This window comes from Ambystoma mexicanum, chromosome 4p (assembly GCF_040938575.1).
Source record: "Ambystoma mexicanum isolate Mex_15411 chromosome 4p, UKY_AmexF1_1, whole genome shotgun sequence".
NCBI classification, from domain to species: domain Eukaryota; kingdom Metazoa; phylum Chordata; class Amphibia; order Caudata; family Ambystomatidae; genus Ambystoma; species Ambystoma mexicanum.
The window spans coordinates 882949960-882970215 of NC_090927.1; positions in this window are offsets into that span (position 1 = coordinate 882949960).

A 20256-nucleotide genomic window follows, 5' to 3' on the forward strand; every position below is an offset into this window, starting at 1 on the left:
CCACTCATGTCTCCCACCACCCTCACCCCCCAGCAGTGCAGGGGCACCCTCCACCAGGCCCCCACTCATGTCCCCCTGCACCCCCACCCCCAGCAGTGCAGGGGCAGCCTCCACCAGGCCCCCACTCATGTCTCCCACCACCCCCACCCCCCAGCAGTGCAGGGGTACCCTCCACCAGGCCCCCACTCATGTCTCCCACCACCCCCACCCCCCAGCCACCGGGGGCAGCCTCCACCAGGCCCCCACTCATGTCTCCCACCACCCCCACCCCCCAGCAGTGCAGGGGTACCCTCCACCAGGCCCCCACTCATGTCTGTCACCACCCCCACCCCCCAGCCACCGGGGGCACCCTCCACCAGGCCCCCACTCATGTCCAACTCATGTCTCCCACCACCCCCACCCCCAGCAGTGCAGGGGGAGCCTCCACCAGGCCCCCACTCATTTCTCCCACCACCCCCACCCCCAGCAGTGCAGGGGCACCCTCCACCAGGCCCCCACTCATGTCTCCCACCACCCCCACCCCCAGCAGTGCAGGGGCACCCTCCACCAGGCCCCCACTCATGTCCAACTCATGTCTCCCACCACCCCCACCCCCAGCAGTGCAGGGGCAGCCTCCACCAGGCCCCCACTCATGTCTCCCACCACCCCCACCCCCCAGCAGTGCAGGGGAACCCTCCACCAGGCCCCCACTCATGTCCCCCTGCACCCCCACCCCCAGCAGTGCAGGGGCAGCCTCCATCAGGCCCCCACTCATGTCTCCGACCACCCCCACCCCCCAGCAGTGCAGGGGCACCCTCCACCAGGCCCCCACTCATGTCTCCCACCACCCCCACCCCCAGCAGTGCAGGGGCACCCTCCACCAGGCCCCCACTCATGTCCAACTCATGTCTCCCACCACCCCCACCCCCAGCAGTGCAGGGGCAGCCTCCACCAGGCCCCCACTCATGTCTCCCACCACCCCCACCCCCCAGCAGTGCAGGGGCACCCTCCACCAGGCCCCCACTCATGTCCCCCTGCACCCCCACCCCCAGCAGTGCAGGGGCAGCCTCCATCAGGCCCCCACTCATGTCCCCCTGCACCCCCACTCCCAGCAGTGCAGGGGCAGCCTCCACCAGGCCCCCACTCATGTCCCCCACCACCCCCTCCCCCAGCAGTGCAGGGGCAGCCTCCACCAGGCCCCCACTCATGACTCCCACCAACCCACCCCCCAGCCACCAGGGGCAGCCTCCACCAGGCCCCCCCTCATGTCCCCTGCACCCCCACCCCCAGCAGTGCAGGGGCAGCCTCCACCAGGCCCCCACTCATGTCTCCCACCACCCCCACCCCCCAGCAGTGCAGGGGCACCCTCCACCAGGCCCCCACTCATGTCCCCCTGCACCCCCACCCCCAGCAGTGCAGGGGCAGCCTCCATCAGGCCCCCACTCATGTCTCCGACCACCCCCACCCCCCAGCAGTGCAGGGGCACACTCCACCAGGCCCCCACTCATGTCTCCCACCACCCCCACCCCCCTGCAGTGCAGGGGCAGCCTCCACCAGGCCCCCACTCATGTCCCCCTGCACCCCCACTCCCAGCAGTGCAGGGGCAGCCTCCACCAGGCCCCCACTCATGTCCCCCACCACCCCCACCCCCAGCAGTGCAGGGGCAGCCTCCACCAGGCCCCCACTCATGACTCCCACCAACCCACCCCCCAGCCACCAGGGGCAGCCTCCACCAGGCCCCCACTCATGTCCCCTGCACCCCCACCCCCAGCAGTGCAGGGGCAGCCTCCACCAGGCCCCCACTCATGTCTCCCACCACCCCCACCCCCCAGCCACCAGGGGCAGCCTCCACCAGGCCCACACTCATGTCTCCCACCACCCCCACCCCCCAGCAGTGCAGGGGCAGCCTCCACCAGGCCCCCACTCATGTCTCCCACCACCCCCACCCCCCAGCCACCAGGGGCAGCCTCCACCAGTCCCCCACTCATGTCCCCCTGCACCCGCACCCCCAGCAGTGCAGGGGCAGCCTCCACCAGGCCCCCACTCATGTCTCCGACCACCCCCACCCCCAGCAGTGCAGGGGCACCCTCCACCAGGCCCCCACTCATGTCCAACTCATGTCTCCCACCACCCCCACCCCCAGCAGTGCAGGGGCAGCCTCCACCAGGCCCCCACTCATTTCTCCCACCACCCCCACCCCCAGCAGTGCAGGGGCACCCTCCACCAGGCCCCCACTCATGTCTCCCACCACCCCCACCCCCAGTAGTGCAGGGGCACCCTCCACCAGGCCCCCACTCATGTCCAACTCATGTCTCCCACCACCCCCACCCCCAGCAGTGCAGGGGCAGCCTCCACCAGGCCCCCACTCATGTCTCCCACCACCCCCACCCCCCAGCAGTGCAGGGGCACCCTCCACCAGGCCCCCACTCATGTCCCCCTGCACCCCCACCCCCAGCAGTGCAGGGGCAGCCTCCATCAGGCCCCCACTCATGTCTCCGACCACCCCCACCCCCCAGCAGTGCAGGGGCACACTCCACCAGGCCCCCACTCATGTCTCCCACCACCCCCACTCCCAGCAGTGCAGGGGCAGCCTCCACCAGGCCCCCACTCATGTCCCCCACCACCCCCACCCCCAGCAGTGCAGGGGCAGCCTCCACCAGGCCCCCACTCATGACTCCCACCAACCCACCCCCCAGCCACCAGGGGCAGCCTCCACCAGGCCCCCACTCATGTCCCCTGCACCCCCACCCCCAGCAGTGCAGGGGCAGCCTCCACCAGGCCCCCACTCATGTCTCCCACCACCCCCACCCCCTAGCCACCAGGGGCAGCCTCCACCAGGCCCCCACTCATGTCTCCCACCACCCCCACCCCCAGCAGTGCAGGGGCAGCCTTCACCAGGACCCCACTCATGTCTCCCACCACTCCCACCCCAGAGCCACCAGGGGCAGCCTCCACCAGGCCCCCACTCATGTCCCCCTGCACCCGCACCCCCAGCAGTGCAGGGGCAGCCTCCACCAGGCCCCCACTCATGTCTCCCACCACCCCCACCCCCCAGCAGTGAAGGGGTACCCTCCACCAGGCCCCCACTCATGTCTCCCACCACCCCCACCCCCCAGCCACCGGGGGCAGCCTCCACCAGGCCCCCACTCATGTCTCCCACCACCCCCACCCCCCAGCAGTGCAGGGGCACCCTCCACCAGGCCCCCACTCATGTCCAACACATGTCTCCCACCACCCCCAGCAATGCAGGGGTACCCTCCACCAGGCCCCCACTCATGTCTCCCACCACCCCCACCCCCCAGCCACCGGGGGCAGCCTCCACCAGGCCCCCACTCATGTCTCCCACCACCCCCACCCCCCAGCAGTGCAGGGGTACCCTCCACCAGGCCCCCACTCATGTCTGTCACCACCCCCACCCCCCAGCCACCGGGGGCACCCTCCACCAGGCCCCCACTCATGTCCAACTCATGTCTCCCACCACCCCCACCCCCAGCAGTGCAGGGGGAGCCTCCACCAGGCCCCCACTCATTTCTCCCACCACCCCCACCCCCAGCAGTGCAGGGGCACCCTCCACCAGGCCCCCACTCATGTCTCCCACCACCCCCACCCCCAGCAGTGCAGGGGCACCCTCCACCAGGCCCCCACTCATGTCCAACTCATGTCTCCCACCACCCCCACCCCCAGCAGTGCAGGGGCAGCCTCCACCAGGCCCCCACTCATGTCTCCCACCACCCCCACCCCCCAGCAGTGCAGGGGCACCCTCCACCAGGCCCCCACTCATGTCCCCCTGCACCCCCACCCCCAGCAGTGCAGGGGCAGCCTCCACCAGGCCCCCACTCATGTCCAACTCATGTCTCCCACCACCCCCACCCCCAGCAGTGCAGGGGGAGCCTCCACCAGGCCCCCACTCATTTCTCCCACCACCCCCACCCCCAGCAGTGCAGGGGCACCCTCCACCAGGCCCCCACTCATGTCTCCCACCACCCCCACCCCCAGCAGTGCAGGGGCACCCTCCACCAGGCCCCCACTCATGTCCAACTCATGTCTCCCACCACCCCCACCCCCAGCAGTGCAGGGGCAGCCTCCACCAGGCCCCCACTCATGTCTCCCACCACCCTCACCCCCCAGCAGTGCAGGGGCACCCTCCACCAGGCCCCCACTCATGTCCCCCTGCACCCCCACCCCCAGCAGTGCAGGGGCAGCCTCCACCAGGCCCCCACTCATGTCTCCCACCACCCCCACCCCCCAGCAGTGCAGGGGTACCCTCCACCAGGCCCCCACTCATGTCTCCCACCACCCCCACCCCCAGCCACCGGGGGCAGCCTCCACCAGGCCCCCACTCATGTCTCCCACCACCCCCACCCCCCAGCAGTGCAGGGGTACCCTCCACCAGGCCCCCACTCATGTCTGTCACCACCCCCACCCCCCAGCCACCGGGGGCACCCTCCACCAGGCCCCCACTCATGTCCAACTCATGTCTCCCACCACCCCCACCCCCAGCAGTGCAGGGGGAGCCTCCACCAGGCCCCCACTCATTTCTCCCACCACCCCCACCCCCAGCAGTGCAGGGGCACCCTCCACCAGGCCCCCACTCATGTCTCCCACCACCCCCACCCCCAGCAGTGCAGGGGCACCCTCCACCAGGCCCCCACTCATGTCCAACTCATGTCTCCCACCACCCCCACCCCCAGCAGTGCAGGGGCAGCCTCCACCAGGCCCCCACTCATGTCTCCCACCACCCCCACCCCCCAGCAGTGCAGGGGCACCCTCCACCAGGCCCCCACTCATGTCCCCCTGCACCCCCACCCCCAGCAGTGCAGGGGCAGCCTCCATCAGGCCCCCACTCATGTCTCCGACCACCCCCACCCCCCAGCAGTGCAGGGGCACCCTCCACCAGGCCCCCACTCATGTCTCCCACCACCCCCACCCCCAGCAGTGCAGGGGCACCCTCCACCAGGCCCCCACTCATGTCCAACTCATGTCTCCCACCACCCCCACCCCCAGCAGTGCAGGGTCAGCCTCCACCAGGCCCCCACTCATGTCTCCCACCACCCCCACCCCCCAGCAGTGCAGGGGCACCCTCCACCAGGCCCCCACTCATGTCCCCCTGCACCCCCACCCCCAGCAGTGCAGGGGCAGCCTCCATCAGGCCCCCACTCATGTCCCCCTGCACCCCCACTCCCAGCAGTGCAGGGGCAGCCTCCACCAGGCCCCCACTCATGTCCCCCACCACCCCCTCCCCCAGCAGTGCAGGGGCAGCCTCCACCAGGCCCCCACTCATGACTCCCACCAACCCACCCCCCAGCCACCAGGGGCAGCCTCCACCAGGCCCCCCCTCATGTCCCCTGCACCCCCACCCCCAGCAGTGCAGGGGCAGCCTCCACCAGGCCCCCACTCATGTCTCCCACCACCCCCACCCCCCAGCAGTGCAGGGGCACCCTCCACCAGGCCCCCACTCATGTCCCCCTGCACCCCCACCCCCAGCACTGCAGGGGCAGCCTCCATCAGGCCCCCACTCATATCTCCGACCACCCCCACCCCCCAGCAGTGCAGGGGCACACTCCACCAGGCCCCCACTCATGTCTCCCACCACCCCCACCCCCCTGCAGTGCAGGGGCAGCCTCCACCAGGCCCCCACTCATGTCCCCCTGCACCCCCACTCCCAGCAGTGCAGGGGCAGCCTCCACCAGGCCCCCACTCATGTCCCCCACCAACCCACCCCCCAGCCACCAGGGGCAGCCTCCACCAGGCCCCCACTCATGTCCCATGCACCCCCACCCCCAGCAGTGCAGGGGCAGCCTCCACCAGGCCCCCACTCATGTCTCCCACCACCCCCACCCCCCAGCCACCAGGGGCAGCCTCCACCAGGCCCACACTCATGTCTCCCACCACCCCCACCCCCCAGCAGTGCAGGGGCAGCCTCCACCAGGCCCCCACTCATGTCTCCCACCACCCCCACCCCCCAGCCACCAGGGGCAGCCTCCACCAGTCCCCCACTCATGTCCCCCTGCACCCGCACCCCCAGCAGTGCAGGGGCAGCCTCCACCAGGCCCCCACTCATGTCTCCGACCACCCCCACCCCCAGCAGTGCAGGGGCACCCTCCACCAGGCCCCCACTCATGTCCAACTCATGTCTCCCACCACCCCCACCCCCAGCAGTGCAGGGGCAGCCTCCACCAGGCCCCCACTCATTTCTCCCACCACCCCCACCCCCAGCAGTGCAGGGGCACCCTCCACCAGGCCCCCACTCATGTCTCCCACCACCCCCACCCCCAGTAGTGCAGGGGCACCCTCCACCAGGCCCCCACTCATGTCCAACTCATGTCTCCCACCACCCCCACCCCCAGCAGTGCAGGGGCAGCCTCCACCAGGCCCCCACTCATGTCTCCCACCACCCCCACCCCCCAGCAGTGCAGGGGCACCCTCCACCAGGCCCCCACTCATGTCCCCCTGCACCCCCACCCCCAGCAGTGCAGGGGAAGCCTCCATCAGGCCCCCACTCATGTCTCCGACCACCCCCACCCCCCAGCAGTGCAGGGGCACACTCCACCAGGCCCCCACTCATGTCTCCCACCACCCCCACTCCCAGCAGTGCAGGGGCAGCCTCCACCAGGCCCCCACTCATGTCCCCCACCACCCCCACCCCCAGCAGTGCAGGGGCAGCCTCCACCAGGCCCCCACTCATGACTCCCACCAACCCACCCCCCAGCCACCAGGGGCAGCCTCCACCAGGCCCCCACTCATGTCCCCTGCACCCCCACCCCCAGCAGTGCAGGGGCAGCCTCCACCAGGCCCCCACTCATGTCTCCCACCACCCCCACCCCCTAGCCACCAGGGGCAGCCTCCACCAGGCCCCCACTCATGTCTCCCACCACCCCCACCCCCAGCAGTGCAGGGGCAGCCTTCACCAGGACCCCACTCATGTCTCCCACCACTCCCACCCCAGAGCCACCAGGGGCAGCCTCCACCAGGCCCCCACTCATGTCCCCCTGCACCCGCACCCCCAGCAGTGCAGGGGCAGCCTCCACCAGGCCCCCACTCATGTCTCCCACCACCCCCACCCCCCAGCAGTGCAGGGGTACCCTCCACCAGGCCCCCACTCATGTCTCCCACCACCCCCACCCCCCAGCCACCGGGGGCAGCCTCCACCAGGCCCCCACTCATGTCTCCCACCACCCCCACCCCCCAGCAGTGCAGGGGCACCCTCCACCAGGCCCCCACTCATGTCCAACACATGTCTCCCACCACCCCCAGCAGTGCAGGGGCAGCCTCCACCAGGCCCCCACTCATGTCTCCCACCACCCCCACCCCCTAGCAGTGCAGGGGCACCCTCCACCAGGCCCCCACTCATGTTTCCCACCACCCCCACCCCCCAGCAGTGCAGGGGCACCCTCCACCAGGCCCCCACTCATGTCCAACTCATGTCTCCCACCACCCCCACCCCCAGCAGTGCAGGGGCAGCCTCCACCAGGCCCCCACTCATGTCTCCCACCACCCCCACCCCCTAGCAGTGCAGGGGCACCCGCCACCAGGCCCCCACTCATGTCCAACTCATGTCTCCCACCACCCCCACCCCCAGCAATGCAGGGGCAGCCTCCACCAGGCCCCCACTCATGTCTCCCACCACCCCCACCCCCCAGCAGTGCAGGGGCACCCTCCACCAGGCCCCCACTCATGTCCCCCTGCACCCCCACCCCCAGCAGTGCAGGGGCAGCCTCCATCAGGCCCCCACTCATGTCTCCCACCACCCCCACCCCCCAGCAGTGCAGGGGCACACTCCACCAGGCCCCCACTCATGTCTCCCACCACCCCCACCCCCCTGCAGTGCAGGGGCAGCCTCCACCAGAACCCCACTCATGTCCCCCTGCACCCCCACCCCCAGCAGTGCAGGGGCAGCCTGCACCAGGCCCCCACTCATGTCCCCCACCACCCCCACCCCCAGCAGTGCAGGGGCAGCCTCCACCAGGCCCCCACTCATGTCTCCCACCACCCCACCCCCCAGCCACCAGGGGCAGCCTCCACCAGGCCCCCACTCATGTCCCCTGCACCCCCACCCCCAGCAGTGCAGGGGCAGCCTCGACCAGGCCCCCACTCATGTCTCCCACCACCCCCACCCCCCAGCCACCAGGGGCAGCCTCCACCAGGCCCCCACTCATGTCTCCCACCACCCCCACCCGCCAGCCACCAGGGGCACCCTCCACCAGGCCCCCACTCATGTCCAACTCATGTCTCCCACCACCCCCACCCCAGCAGTGCAGGGGCAGCCTCCACCAGACCCCCACTCATGTCTCCCACCACCCCCACCCCCTAGCAGTGCAGGGGCACCCTCCACCAGGCCCCCACTCATGTCTCCCACCACCCCCACCCCCAGCAGTGCAGGGGCAGCCTCCACCAGGCCCCCACTCCTGTCTCCCACCACCCCCACCCCCCAGCAGTGCAGGGGCAGCCTCCACCAGGCCCCCACTCATGTCTCCCACCACCCCCACCCCCCAGCCACCAGGGGCAGCCTCCACCAGGCCCCCAATCATGTCTCCCACCACCCCCACCCCCCAGCAGTGAAGGGGCAGCCTCCACCAGGCCCCCACTCATGTCCCCCACGACCCCCACCCCCAGCAGTGCAGGGGCAGTCTTCACCAGGACCCCACTCATGTCTCCCACCACCCCCACCCCCCAGCCACCAGGGGCAGCCTCCACCAGGCCCCCACTCGTGTCCCCCTGCACCCGCACCCCCAGCAGTGCAGGGGCAGCCTCCACCAGGCCCCCACTCATGTCTCCCACCACCCCCACCCCCCAGCAGTGCAGGGGCACCCTCCACCAGGCCCCCACTCATGTCTCCCACCACCCCCACCCCCCAGCCACCGGGGGCAGCCTCCACCAGGCCCCCACTCATGTCTCCCACCACCCCTACCCCCCAGCAGTGCAGGGGCACCATCCACCAGGCCCCCACTCATGTCCAACACATGTCACCCACCACCCCCACCCCCAGCAGTGCAGGGGCACCCTCCACCAGGCCCCCACTCATGTCTCCCACCACCCCACCCCCTAGCAGTGCAGGGCCACCCTCCACCAGGCCCCCACTCATGTCTCCAACCACCCCCACCCCCAGCAGTGCAGGGGCAGCCTCCACCAGGCCCCCACTCATGTCTCCCACCACCCCCACCCCCCAGCAGTGCAGGGGCAGCCTCCACCAGGCCCCCACTCATGTCTCCCACCACCCCCACCCCGCAGCCACCAGGGGCAGCCTCCACCAGGCCCCCACTCATGTCTCCCACCACCCCCAGCCACCAGGGGCAGCCTCAACCAGGCCCCCACTCATGTCTCCCACCACCCCACCCCCCAGCCACCAGGGGCACCCTCCACCAGGCCCCCACTCATGTCTCCCACCACCCCCACCCCCCAGCAGTGCAGTGGCACCCTCCACCAGGCCCCCACTCATGTCCAACTCATGTCTCCCACCACCCCCATCCCCCAGCCACCATGGGCAGCCTCCGCCAGGTCCCCACTCATGTCTCCCACCCACCCCCACCCCCCCATCCGTGTGGGGGCACCCTCCACCAGGCTCCCACCCATGTCTCCCACCACCCCCACCCCCCAGCCACCATGGGCAGCCCCCACCAGGCCCCCACTCATGTCTCCCACCACCCCCACCCCCCAGCAGTGTGGGGCACCCTCCACCAGGCCCCCACCCATGTCTCCCACCTCCCCCACCCCCAGCCACCATGGGCAGCCTCCGTCAGGCCCCCACTCATGTCTCCCACCACCCCCACCCCCCAGCAGTGCAGGGGCACCCTCCACCAGGCCCCCACTCATGTCCAACACATGTCACCCACCACCCCCACCCCCAGCAGTGCAGGGGCAGCCTCCACCAGGCCCCCACTCATGTCTCCCACCACCCCCACCCCCTAGCAGTGCAGGGCCACCCTCCACCAGGCCCCCACTCATGTCTCCAACCACCCCCACCCCCAGCAGTGCAGGGGCAGCCTCCACCAGGCCCCCACTCATGTCTCCCACCACCCGCACCCCCAGCAGTGCAGGGGCAGCCTCCACCAGGCCCCCACTCATGTCTCCCACCACCCCCACCCCCCAGCAGTGCAGGGGCACCCTCCACCAGGCCCCCACTCATGTCTCCCACCACCCCCACCCCCCAGCCACCGGGGGCAGCCTCCACCAGGCCCCCACTCATGTCTCCCACCACCCCCACCCCCCAGCAGTGCAGGGGCACCCTCCACCAGGCCCCCACTCATGTCCAACACATGTCACCCACCACCCCCACCCCCAGCAGTGCAGGGGCAGCCTCCACCAGGCCCCCACTCATGTCTCCCACCACCCCCACCCCCTAGCAGTGCAGGGCCACCCTCCACCAGGCCCCCACTCATGTCTCCAACCACCCCCACCCCCAGCAGTGCAGGGGCAGCCTCCACCAGGCCCCCACTCATGTCTCCCACCACCCCCACCCCCCAGCAGTGCAGGGGCAGCCTCCACCAGGCCCCCACTCATGTCTCCCACCACCCCCACCCCGCAGCCACCAGGGGCAGCCTCCACCAGGCCCCCACTCATGTCTCCCACCACCCCCAGCCACCAGGGGCAGCCTCCACCAGGCCCCCACTCATGTCTCCCACCACCCCACCCCCCAGCCACCAGGGGCACCCTCCACCAGGCCCCCACTCATGTCTCCCACCACCCCCACCCCCCAGCAGTGCAGGGGCACCCTCCACCAGGCCCCCACTCATGTCCCCCTGCACCCCCACCCCCAGCAGTGCAGGGGCAGCCTCCATCAGGCCCCCACTCATGTCTCCCACCACCCCCACCCCCCAGCAGTGCAGGGGCACACTCCACCAGGCCCCCACTCATGTCTCCCACCACCCCCACCCCCCCAGCAGTGTGGGGCACCCTCCACCAGGCCCCCACCCGTGTCGCCCACCACCCCCACCCACAATGGGCAGCCTTCACAGGGCCCCACTCATGTCTCCCACCACCCCCACCCCCCAGCCACCATGGGCAGCCCCCACCAGGCCCCCACTCATGTCTCCCACCCACCCCCACCCCCAGCAGTGCAGGGGCAGCCTCCACCAGGCCCCCACTCATGTCTCCCACCACCCCCACCCCCAGCAGTGCAGGGGCAGCCTCCACCAGGCCCCCACTCATGTCTCCCACCACCCCCACCCCGCAGCCACCAGGGGCAGCCTCCACCAGGCCCCCACTCATGTCTCCCACCACCTCCAGCCACCAGGGGCAGCCTCCACCAGGCCCCCACTCATGTCTCCCACCACCCCACCCCCCAGCCACCAGGGGCACCCTCCACCAGGCCCCCACTCATGTCTCCCACCACCCCCACCCCCCAGCAGTGCAGGGGCACCCTCCACCAGGCCCCCACTCATGTCCCCCTGCACCCCCACCCCCAGCAGTGCAGGGGCAGCCTCCATCAGGCCCCCACTCATGTCTCCCACCACCCCCACCCCCCAGCAGTGCAGGGGCACACTCCACCAGGCCCCCACTCATGTCTCCCACCACCCCCACCCCCCCAGCAGTGTGGGGCACCCTCCACCAGGCCCCCACCCGTGTCGCCCACCACCCCCACCCCCCACCCACAATGGGCAGCCTTCACAGGGCCCCACTCATGTCTCCCACCACCCCCACCCCCCAGCCACCATGGGCAGCCCCCACCAGGCCCCCACTCATGTCTCCCACCCACCCCCACCCCCCAGCAGTGCAGGGGCATCCCCCACCAGGCTCCCATCCATGTCTAGCACCCCCCAGCCACCATGGGCAGCCCCCGCCAGGCCCCCACTCATGTCTCCCACCCACCCCCACCCCCCAGCAGTGCAGGGGCAGCCCCCACCAGGCTCCCACCCGTGTCTACCACCCCCCCACCCCCCAGCCACCATGGGCAGCCTCCGCCAGGCCCCCACTCATGTCCCCCTGCCACCAGGCCCTGACAATCCTCAAGCATGTGCCTCATGGCCAGCCACCACAGCCCAAAGACACAACCAAGTTTTACATGTGCCCATGATACTACTCCAATGGAAACAATGTAAATCAACACATGTGTCTCACACACACACAATGGTTGCAAGTGAACCTGAAAACCCATATCATGACATGCATGAAAACAATGAGAAGAAACCACACATTGAAGAATGAAAAAATCCAAATAATGTATTAAAAAAAACAGCAATGGCAATCAAAATTAAACAAAATACAAAGTAAAAAAATAACAAAATTAAGCTTGCTGTCCCTTTTCAAATTAAAATCAATAAATGATAATCCAAAAAAATATCTTCCAAAGTTCAAGTCCATGAAAAGGAGATGAAGGGAAAAAAGAAATCGAAAACCATTGCTCCATGGGAAAAAATATTCATAGTAAAAAAAAATATCCAAATCCAAAGTCCAACTATGTACAAAGTATTCAGGGTCCATCATCCCAAGAGAAGAAATGAAACCTACCAAAAAACCTATCTAAAATGGAACTATATACAAAAGGTGGAGCAGTGTCCGTCGACTCCAAATAAAAATAAACTATAAAGGAAACCTATCACTAAATAACTATAGTTACACAGGGGTGTGATTTCTATGTGAAGTAATTAGCCACTAGCTGTGTACGGGCTACCTCCCCCGTGCCCTTTCCCCTCCCATGCGCAGCGGGCGTGCATGTGGTTGGGGATGTGGGGGCACCACCATGTCCACAGGCAGGCCCCGGCGTGTTGCAACGTTGTGCAGGACACATGCTGCCACTATGATCCTGCACACTACTGGGGGAGCGTATAACAGCTGCCCGCCAGAACGGTCAAGGGAGCGAAAGCGTGACTTAAGCACTCCGAATGTGCGCTCCACTATGCCCCGAGTTGCAATGTGGGCTGTGTTATATCTTACCTCTGGTGGCGTGGTGGGGTTCCGAATTGGAGTCATCATGTGGGGCCTGAGAGGGTAGGCACTGACCCCTGTGGAGGTGGTGATTGGTATCATTGGTGGGGTTGTGACCTTGCTCAGTATCTGACATGCATGCATGTGTAATGGCATTCATACTCACCAAGCAGCCATGTATCGCCATGCCGCCCAGCTTCTAGGTCCCGGCTTAGGGTGGACATTCGGTAAATGAAGCTGTCGTGGGTGGACCCAGGATAGTTGGCATATACTGAGGTGATGATTCCCTTGGCATTACATACTACCTGCACGTTGATGGAATGCCAGTGCTTGCGGTTCCTATAGATGTGCTCAGATGCCCTGGGGGGACGTAGAGCCACATGGGTGCAGTCGATGGCACCTAGCACTTTGGGGAATCGTGCCACACCGTAAAAATCCAGGGCGGCAGCATGCCTTTCTGCATGTGTTCTGGGCAGGTATATGTGCCTGCGGACTGATGGGCGTGCAGTGATGATGTTCAAGACCTGGTGTAGGCAGCGTGACTGCGTGGCCTGTGACACCCCACCCACTATGGCACTTGTCCGCTGAAATGATCCAGTGGCTAAGAAGTGCAGTACATTGAGGACCTTCTCCAGGGGGCTGAGTGCTTGGGAGCACAGGGTGGGTGATGTGAGGTCATCCTCCCACTCACTCACCAGGTCCAGTATTATGTGTGGTGGAAACCTGTACCTCCCATACACCTGGTCATCAGGCATCCCGAAAAGGCTGGTTCTGGTTGTGAATATTCTGGCCCTGACTATCCTCCTCCTCCTCCTTTGGTAGCCCACGGCCACTGCTGCTAGGAACGGTATATTCATCCTGGCGTCTGAGCTTGTTTTTTTTTTTGCGCGCAAATTTATGCGTCGCGGGTCGACGTATGCCTGCTTCCTACTGGCGTACGTGTTTCTTTGCGCGTGTTGTAGGCGAGCGTGTGAAACTTCCCGCGCACCCCTGAAATCCAGTACCCAGGCCAATAGCGTGGGGAAATTCCCGCGCACCCCGGAATACACGTGCGCTGATGTACTCACATGTGTAAGTGCCTGCGCACCCCTGGAATACACGTACATAGGCCAATCGCGTGTACGCGCACTTTTGTCCAATTACGCGATGACACTCTGACGTGCAGTCTTTCCACGTGCGCTCCGTCATCACGTGTTATGAGGGAAACACCCGTGAGGGTCACGTCACAGACGCGCTTACGCGCTGAGGGCCTTTGGTCCAATAGAATCGCGTATGCGCGCTGACGCGCTTACGCGCTAAGGGCCTTTCCTCGAATTTCACGCTGACGTGCAGGATTTTCACGTGCCAAATCACTCCGTATCAAGCTGGCCACGCGAATACACACGGAAGACCACGCTCCTGCCCAGAAGGCCAAATTACTGCCCCCCAGTGCCCCGAGCAGCCTCCCACGTGCCATCTGCTGCTGCTGCCTGCCTGCCTGCCTGCTGCCACCGTGCCCTGCCATTTGGTGCCTGCACATCAGCCATCTGCAGGGGTCCAGTTGCTGTGTCCACCCCTGCTGGAACAGAAGACTCCCGACTGGGATAACATCGCTCCACAGCCCAGCCCCAGGACCCAGTTGCCCACCCACTCCTGCCTCTGGGGTTGCCATGTCGGGCACTTCCACATCTGGCACCAGTGGCAACCCCAGGCCAGAGGGGCAGAGGGGCACCAGCTTCACTGCCACCGAAGTTGGTGTCCTGGTGGAGCATGTCCTGGGGCAGTATGATGCCCTCTTTGGATCGTCCCGCGCCAGCAAGAAAGGACGGGAGAGGATCTGGGCCGACTGTGTGGTTGCCATCAACGCGGAGGGGGTGGCAACCCGCGACGTCCAGAAGATCAAGAAGCACTTGAGGTCCAGGACCCTCGTGAAGGCCCGGCACCTCGTGGAGGGGGGCCGGAGCCGCATGAGTTCCATCCAGATGAGGGTCCTGGAACGCGTTCGCCCAGCGCTCCACACCCAGATCCTTGAGAGGGAGACCCGTCTGGAGTTGAGCTGTGTGAGACAGGGCATGTTGCGTTGTGCTGGTTGTCTGATACTTGCCTGTATGTGTGACATAGGCCATGTATGCATGTATGTGTGCAGGGACATCATGGTAATGCATGTGCGACCAGTGATGTGTGAACCACATGGTTGTTGCATGTGTTTAAATGCGACATGGGGAGCCATATGCAGATTTTACACATTTGAGCATGCCAGTCTCTGTTCCTGGACATGGGTGGGGGTGAGGGATGGGTGCTGATGCCAGGTACATATATGGTAGCCATGTCTGTGTGCCTGACCTGCGTGTCTGTGACTTGTGAATGCCATGGATGCATGACACATGTGTGTGACAATGCACAGATTCACTGATGCAGCCTAGTTATCCTTGTATCCGCTGTGTTTGGGGTGTATGAGGCCAGATGGATGTGACTGAGGTGTAGTGTGTGCATGTGATAGGCATGACCCATGATGCATGTGAGTTCCATATCATTGTATGTTTCAAGAGTCCATTGTACATGTATGGAAATGTCCATGGCATGCACCATGCCTGTTACTGTGTGTGTTTTGCCTGGACTGACCCATGTGTTGTGGAGGGACATCATGGAAGTGTACTTTGACACTGGTACTCATCTGCTATTGCTTCCTGTCTAGGGACCATTGAACAGTACCCTGATGCTTGTGTTCTATGTCTCCCTCTACGCAGCGGCTAGTGAAGAAGAGGGCGGAGACGGCGCTGTGGAGCAAGGCGGCGGGGATGCCCCCACGGCTCAGCGGAAGGGGTGGGTGAGCCCCCACAGGGGCCTGCTACGGCGGAAGACGGTGAGGAGCCATCCAGGTTGGTGGTTTCCACAGAGGAGGAGGAGGCCGCCACTGAGGCACACATGGGGCCTGGTGGGGGCATCCCTGCTGGTGCAAGTGGTGCAGTCCAGGGGCAGGGGCAGGAGGCAGCACAGGTCACCGTGGAGGAGCCTGTGCATGTCGCTGTCCCTGACCCTGTGAGTGCACCACCATGCACCAGCAGGGATGCCCAGTCCCAGGCCCGTCCGCAGGTAGAGGGGATGTCCATGTCACCTGACTGCCCTCCACCTGTGGACGAGGGGACCTGTGGCCGTATGGAGAAGGTCCTGATTTGGGTCACGATGCGCGCGGGTGCAATTCGTGATGACGTGCGTACTTCCGGGGAGGAGCACGCACGTCATCACGAAGAGCACCGTGCCGACGTGGCCCAATTGGGATCTTCCATGTTCGGGGGTTTCTTGCATGTGTCGGCCAATCTGGCGGCCCTCTCCTCCTCTGTGGAGGCTATACGCCGGTTGTTCTCCTTGCCGTCTTCCGGCCCAGATGCCACCAGGGCCCCCTGTGGACCTGCCCTGACCAATGCAGCCAGCTCGGTGGGGATCCCATCCCTGCCACAGTCGGGAGTCGGAGGTCCAGCAGGGGTGGACACCACAGCAACTGTACCCCAGCAGATGGAGGATGTGCCGGCATCATCAGGCAGGGCACGTGCACAACGGCGTTGGTGGATTCCATCAGCCTGGATGCCGTCGTGCTGGCAGAGGCAGTTGCGTCGGAGGCAGCAGCAGAGTCAACGTGGGAGGCATCATGGCTCGGGGCCATCAACATCGGAGGGGCAGGCATCGGCCGGAGGGCAGGAGGACCCAGGACAGGAAGTGTCTTCCGTGTGGCTGCGGTTGGGCCAGCAGATAGGAGCGGCGGCGGGCGGAAGAGGAGCGGCTCACGATGGTCAGGGCGGAGAACTCCATGCGGAGGGCCCTGAGGCGGGCCGAGTGCCTCGAGGCAATCCGCAGGGGGTTGGAGGAGCAGATGGCGTCGTCCCTGCGGACCCTCAGGGTCATGGAACAGGACCGCCTCCGGGACATAGACGAGGAGTTTGATGATGCCCTGGCCCGGAACACCACGGAGTGAGCCGCTGGACTTGCCCGCCGCCTTTGTATATAGTTCTTTAGTTTTAGGTTTCCTTTGTTTCTTCTTATGATTTGGAGTCGACGGACACTACTCCACTTTTTGTATATAGTTGCATTTTAGTTAGTGTTTTTTGTAGGTTTCCTTTGTTCAGTTGGGCTCATGGACCCTTGGATGTTTTGTACATAGTTCTTCATTGGATTGTTTGATTATTATTTTTTTTTATTTATTCACCATGGAGCAATGGTCTTTGCATTTATTTTTCGCTCTCGGATTTTTTTATTTTTAATGTGACTTTGGACAACATTTTTTTGGATTTGGATTTGTATTATTGATTTTTTTGGACGGACATACAGCTTTTTTTTTTCATTGCCATTGTAGTTTGTTTCATTTCATTTGCATTCAATTTTTTTTAATACAAAATTTTGTTTTCATACTTCACTGTGTGGTATCATCTCATTGGTTTCATGCATGTCATGTTGGGTGTTTTTCCATTCAATTGCAACCATTGTGTCTGACGGACATGGGTTCATTTGCTTTATGAACATTGGGGGTGTAACATGTAATTTCCATTTCCATCTGGGTGAATGGGTTACTTGGTAGGGCCTTTTGGCTGTGAAGGCTGACCATAACGCACATGATTGGGGATTGTGAGGACCTGGGTGCAGGGGGACATGAGTGGGGGCCTGGTGGAGGGTGCCCCTGCACTGCTCGGGGGTGGGGGTGGTGGGAGACATGAGTTGGACATTAGTGGGGGCCTGGTGGAGGGTGCCTCTGCACTGCTGGGGGGCGGGGGTGGTGGGAGACATGAGTTGGACATGAGTGGGGGCCTGGTGGAGGGTGCCCCTGGATGCTGGGGGGTGGGGGTGCAGGGGGACATGAGTGGGGGCCTGGTGGAGGGTGCCCCTGCACTGCTGGGGGGTGGGGGTGGTGGGAGACATGAGTTGGACATGAGTTGGAGCCTGGTGGTGCTGCCCCTGCACTGCTGGGGGGTGGGGGTGATAGGGGCCATGAGTGGGGGCCTGGTGGAGGGTGCCCCTGGATGGTGGGGGTGGTGGGAGACATGAGTGGGGGCCTGGTGGAGGGTGCCCCTGCACTGCTGGGGGGTGGGGGTGGTGGGAGACATGAGTGGGGGCCTGGTGGAGGGTGCCCCTGCACTGCTGGGGGGTGGGGGTGGTGGGAGACATGAGTGGGGGCCTGGTGGTGCTGCCCCTGCACTGCTGGGGGTTGGGGGTGGTGGGAGACATGAGTTGGACATGAGTGGGGCCCTGGTGGTGCTGCCCCTGCACTGCTGGGGGGTGGGGGTGGTGGGAGACATGAGTGGGGGCCTGGTGGAGGGTGCCCCTGCACTGCTGGGGGTGGGGGTGCAGGGGGACATGAGTGGGGGCCTGGTGGAGGGTGCCCCTGCACTGCTGGGGGGTGGGGGTGGTGAGAGACATGAGTGGGGGCCTGGTGGAGGGTGCCCCTGCACTGTTGGGGGGTGGGAGTGGTGGGAGACATGAGTTGGACATGAGTGGGGGCCTGGTGGAGGGTGCCCCTGGATGCTGGGGGGTGGGGGTGGTGGGAGACATGAGTGGGGGCCTGGTGGAGGGTGCCCCTGCACTGCTGGGGGGTGGGGGTGGTGGGGGACATGAGTGGGGGCCTGGTGGAGGGTGCCCCTGCACTGCTGGGGGGTGGGGGTGGTGGGAGAAATGAGTGGGGGCCTGGTGGTGCTGCCCCTGCACTGCTGGGGGGTGGGGGTGGTGGGAGACATGAGTTGGACATGAGTGGGGCCCTGGTGGTGCTGCCCCTGCACTGCTGGGGGTGGGGATGGTCGGAGACATGAGTGGGGGCCTGGTGGAGGGTGCCCCTGCACTGCTGGGGGGTGGGGGTGGTGGGAGACATGAGTGGGGGCCTGGTGGAGGGTGCCCCTGCACTGCTGGGGGGTGGGGGTGGTGGGAGACATGAGTGGGGGCCTGGTGGAGGGTGCCCCTGCACTGCTGGGGGGTGGGGGTGGTGGGAGACATGTGTGGGGGCCTGGTGGAGGGTGCCCCTGCACTGCTGGGGGGTGGGGGTGGTGGGAGACATGAGTGGGGGCCTGGTGGTGCTGCCCCTGCACTGCTGGGGGGTGGGGGTGGTGGGAGACATGTGTTGGACATGAGTGGGGCCCTGGTGGTGCTGCCCCTGCACTGCTGGGGAGTGGGGGTGGTGGGAGACATGAGTGGGGGCCTGGTGGAGGGTGCCCCTGCACTGCTGGGGGGTGGGGGTGGTGGGAGACATGAGTGGGGGCCAGGTGGAGGGTGCCCCTGCACTGCTGGGGGTGGGGGTGGTGGGAGACATGAGTGGGGGCCTGGTGGAGGGTGCCCCTGCACTGCTGGGGGGTGGGGGTGGTGGGAGACATGAGTTGGACATGAGTGGGGGCCTGGTGGAGGGTGCCCCTGCACTGCTGGGGGGTGGTGGGAGACATGAGTTGGACATGAGTGGGGCCCTGGTGGTGCTGCCCCTGCACTGCTGGGGGGTGGGGGTGGTGGGAGACATGAGTGGGGGCCTGGTGGAGGGTGCCCCTGCACTGCTGGGGGGTGGGGGTGGTGGGAGACATGAGTGGGGGCCTGGTGGTGCTGCCCCTGCACTACTGGGGGTGGGGGTGGTGGGAGACATGAGTGGGGGCCTGGTGGAGGGTGCCCCTGCACTGCTGGGGGGTGGGGGTGCAGGGGGACATGAGTGGGGGCCTGGTGGAGGGTGCCCCTGCACTGCTGGGGGTGGGGGTGGTGGGAGACATGAGTGGGGCCTGGTGGTGCTGCCCCTGCACTGCTGGGGGGTGGGGGTGGTGGGAGACATGAGTTGGACATGAGTGGGGGCCTGGTGGAGGGTGCCCCTGCACTGCTGGGGGGTGGGGGTGGTGGGAGACATGAGTTGGACATGAGTGGGGGCCTGGTGGAGGGTGCCCCTGGATGCTGGGGGGTGGGGGTGCAGGGGGACATGAGTGGGGGCCTGGTGGAGGGTGCCCCTGCACTGCTGGGGGGTGGGGGTGGTGGGAGACATGAGTGGGGGCCTGGTGGAGGGTGCCCCCGCACTGCTGGGGGGTGGGGGTGGTGGGAGACTTGAGTTGGACATGAGTGGGGCCCTGGTGGTGCTGCCCCTGCACTGCTGGGGGGTGGGGGTGGTGGGAGACATGAGTGGGGGCCTGGTGGAGGGTGCCCTTGCACTGCTGGGGGGTGGGGGTGGTGGGAGACATGAGTGGGGGCCTGGTGGAGGGTGCCCCTGCACTGCTGGGGGGTGGGGTTGGTGGGAGACATGAGTGGGGGCCTGGTGGTGCTGCCCCTGCACTGCTGGGGGGTGGGGGTGGTGGGAGACATGAGTGGTGGCCTGGTGGAGGGTGCCCCTGGATGCTGGGGGGTGGGGGTGGTGGGAGACATGAGTGGGGGCCTGGTGGAGGGTGCCCCTGCACTGCTGGGGGGGTGGGGGTGGTGGGAGACATGAGTTGGACATGA